Source organism: Octopus bimaculoides, chromosome 8 (assembly GCF_046866305.1).
Source record: "Octopus bimaculoides isolate indiv1 chromosome 8, ASM4686630v1, whole genome shotgun sequence".
In the NCBI taxonomy this organism is placed as follows: Eukaryota; Metazoa; Mollusca; class Cephalopoda; order Octopoda; family Octopodidae; genus Octopus; species Octopus bimaculoides.
In genome coordinates, this window is record NC_142935.1 from 92,540,686 (window position 1) to 92,545,444 (window position 4,759).

A 4,759-nucleotide genomic window follows, 5' to 3' on the forward strand; every position below is an offset into this window, starting at 1 on the left:
TGAATAATTCAAATATTCTGTTATGAACTTATGTTTTAAAGAAACTAAGTATTTTTCAGATATCACCCCTACTTTAGATACTGGTACATGCCATTCTAAAGAGATAGCAATATTCTTACATATTAACATAAATTTAAACCAATGGCTAGTCATATTCACAATACTGTGAAGGATAAATGTATTCACTTATGTTACATACCATATATCAAGTCACTTCAATCAGTAATATTAGAATTTGTTATCAGAATATCTTTAGAAGTAATAGTTTTGGAAAGAAGATTTATAATGAAGAAGCATTGCAACTCAAAAAGACAGAAAATTACAAAGCGCAAGTTGATAATGTAAAAGATCCAGTTTAATATAAATGTAAGCAAAGGTACAGCCGAATGTAATTTAATAGTTTTCAGATCTCTATATTTTCCCAAACCACATACATGCAGAAAAATTTTCGAATGGAATTGTAGTACAGACAGCTATTCCATAATCCAGAATTTGGCAATATTTTTATGTAGCTGTTGTGAAAACAGATAAAAAATATAGCATTCTAACGACTGTATACATAGTTATTAACCGTTCGCAATACAATGGAAAATATAAATAGTACTGGTTGTTGAAGCACCATGATATATCACACAAATTTTCTTTAAAATACGATGGCAAAAATTATATAGGTTAGAGAAGATCTTCACACACAACACACACACACACACACACACACACACACACAGACACGCACACATACACACATCTATATAACAGCCATGAGAATTCCAACCAGGAAATCAAAGAAGATCTTACCTAAATATATTTTGTAATAAAACCAACAGATTTAGATTTTACTTTCAAAATGAACATTCGCGAATGAGCGAGGTCCAAAAACAAAGAGATTAGTTTCTTTCTTTCTTTATGCGAAAACTATTCCGTTTGATCTACAATGAAATCATCTTCGATCACTAAATTATAGAAATATTTTCGCTTATCCGGCAGAGAAACGAGATTATTTTCAGAAATTTCAAATCATAGCATAAAGAAATATTTTAAAATACAGTAAATTCCTCTGCTTTTAACAGTGTTATTCCTTTACAAATAATTTATACAAAATTGTATTACGTTTATATATATTTGAATTGTTAATACTTGTAGAACAATAGGTGATAGCGTCCTGCCATATATCTATCTATCTATCTATCTATCTATCTATCTATCTATCTATCTATCTATCTATCTATTTATCTATCTATCCATCTATTGATCTCTATCTATCTATCTATCTATATATATATATATATATATATCCACGCATACACATTCATATATACATTAATCTGTGCTTATAAGGTTTTTAAACAATCACTTTGTGACCACACGGTTTCTTCTTCAATTGCACTACACAGTATTTTAAGCAAGTGCTTTCTAATATGGTCCCAAGCCAACCAATAACGTGTAAGCGAATTTGGTAGAAATCAATAGTATTTATATATGTGAATATGTGTTCATGTGTGAGTTTGTGTGTGTGTGTGTGTGGTTCCGTGCTCGCGTGTGTGTGCATATATGTGTTTCTGCCTTTCTGTTTGTGTTTGTCCAATCACCACTTGCCATTCTGTTTTAGTTTATTTCAAATAACAGTTCATCAAAACATTCCGAAAGTGTCAAAAACTAGATGTAAATATATAGTATTGTATGTCGATTCGTTTGACGAAACAATAAAGCCATTGCTCCTACTGGGGTGCAATCCAACGAAGAACAGAGATAAAATCTAAAATATATTTTTATATAATTACCTGGTACTTTTCTGTCTCTTCACTACAAATGTTTCCACACACACTTCTCTCGACATTATCCTCTTCTTCAAATACCACTCCCCTTGCAAATCCCTCTAACTCGGCCAACGTAATCCTATTGAAAACTACCGTCAAACGACATTAAATTCCTTAAACCTCCAATCCCCTTATGGTTTTATACTTTTTATTCTTTTCTGTTTTCTCTCTTATGTTCTGAATTTTTCTCCACATCTATATTTTTCACTCTTACCGTGCTCTCTACACATTCCGATCGAATCGTCCGTGTGTTAATATGTAACACTTTGCGATAATGTAAGCTTTCGTTTCATCAAAATACCCTTGGCCACGGTCGTCTAAATTACGCAAGAATCAAAATAACACTGATATATCATTTTAATAGATATGTTTACCAAAATTACGTAAAATTATCTTGAAATACTAAAAAGTAAATTAATTCAATAAAATCGCCTTTGGCTTCAAACACGTCCTCCAGACGATTTTGGTATCTCCTGCAACTCTTCTGGACAGTTTCTTTGTTTAAGTTGGTGAATGCCGCCATAATCCCTGCCTTAACTTCATCTTTGGTGTTACAAGTTTTGTTGGTGTCTCGCTCAACTGCGTCCCTCACATAATAATCGAAGGAGTTGCAGTCTGTGGAGTTAGAAGGCGAGCTCCTATGGATGTTGTGGTCGCAGAACTTGTCTGATAGCCATGCCTGAGTTCTCCTGCTTGTGTGGCACGGTCAAGAGTCCTGTTGCGAGACACAGGGTCTTCCAGCAGCCACCCACTTGACCCAGAGCAGCACTACCTCCTCCAGGCACTTGATGTAGGCCTCCATGTCAAGTGTGAGGCCGTGTGAGAAGATGAATAGATGCGTAACGTCGCCATCACTAGTGATCACACCAAACACCATGATGCTCACTGGATGTTTGATTTTTATCACTCTCGGTACATGTCCTCAGATTGCACTGTCCTTACATTGACACCCAAACATTCTGAAATGTTCGTATTGGAGCTTCCGGCGCGAATGCTAAGTAGTACAGCATGTTGTTTCCAAATTTCTGGCAGAGTGAAGTGCGTCATCGTGCTGTTTTTCTCACAGACGGTGGCCAACGGAATTTGCTATACAGTGTAGACGACAAAATCAAAACAAACAATGCGCTAGCGCGAATTTATAAAAATAAAATATGGCGACAATTTACCCATTACACTCTGCATATATATGTACTTCCATTTTCTCTAATAGAAGTAAGAGAGAGGAAAGAATTTATATAAATTATCGAAATTAACTGCTTTATGGGACACTAGGTTGTTATATTCCCCCCCCCCCCCAAATATACTAGAGCTTTTATAGTTATCATATCCAACCTTATATGTGAATTACTCTTTGCATGTGCAGCTGTATGCGTATGTGGGCATGAGTCTGTAGGACAAGCTAAAGAACAGAATTCAACAAATGCTACACGTTCTCTCTCTCTCAGTATATATGGCTGCGCAAAAGGTTTTAGAAGACATGCAAGATACGCTCAGCCCTTCAGAGACGTTAGTAAAAGTAATGCGAAATAGCAACTAAAAGGTGTATAGACATACACACGTATATACGCATACATCCATGCACACGCGCTCGCACACAGACGTACACACGTGTGCACGCGCAAACACACACACGCACGCATGCGCATGCGAGCGAACACACACGCGCATATACCTATGAATAAGCAAATAGTGTACTTTCCGAAGAATTTCTGCAGAAATACCTACTCTTATCAAAATATATGTGTGTGTATGTATATATATATATATATATATATATATATATATATATATACATATATATATATATATATATATATATATATATATATATATATATATATATATATATATATATATATATATATATATATATATATATATATATATGCGTATACATATACATATTTATATCCATATATTCGTATATATTCGAAAGTATACGTGAGTATACTAAATAATATTTGTGAGTTTTGCCTTGGGACAACCATTGAAACTAGACATTCTTTGTTGGAAAAATATATGACAATGGACGAATGAATGAATATTGTCCAGAGAAAGTGTCAAATATGTTCGTACTTTTAATTCCCTATACGTAATGTAGGTTGATTGTATATATTCTTCCAAAATGATTTTACAAACCGCATACGCACGTACTCGTCAACTAAAACACATGTAGAGCCTTTTATATAGACATACGTATATAAATACGCGCACGCACACCACACACTCGGATATGCACACGCACGAATATGTAAGTATATATACGTACATAGATACATACATATGCCCAATATAATTCTGTGATTCATACGTTGAAGGTATACCTCAGCAGATCATAAAAGAAATATCGAAGTACATAAACCCCGCTTGGATTAATGTATAGTCCTTTATATTTCCGAGCTTACAGCAACAGCAATGACTTGAATAGAGATCTGTTGCTAAGTAACATTATTTAAAGTACTATTGATTAACAATATATTCTAATGGCTACTGATTGCGGTTCGTATATTTACGTACGGCTCACAATTTATTGATATTATCTAGAGTATATATATATATATATATATATATATATATATATATATATATATATATATATATATATATATATATATATATATATATATATATATATATATATATATGTATATGTGTAAGACGTATATATATATATATGCACCTTTCCAAATGTCCTCTCTTTCTCTCTCTCTCTCTCTCTCTATATATATATATATATATATATATGTGTGTGTTCTTTTCTTTTTTATATTTTGTTTCAGTCATTTCACTGCGGCCATGCTGGAGCACTGCCTCTAGTCGAGCAAATCGATCCCAGCACTTGTTCTTTGTACGCCTAGTACTTATTCTATCTGTCTCTTTTGCCGAACTGCTAAGTGACGGGAAAGTAAACACACCAGCATCGGTTGTCAAGCGATGTTGGT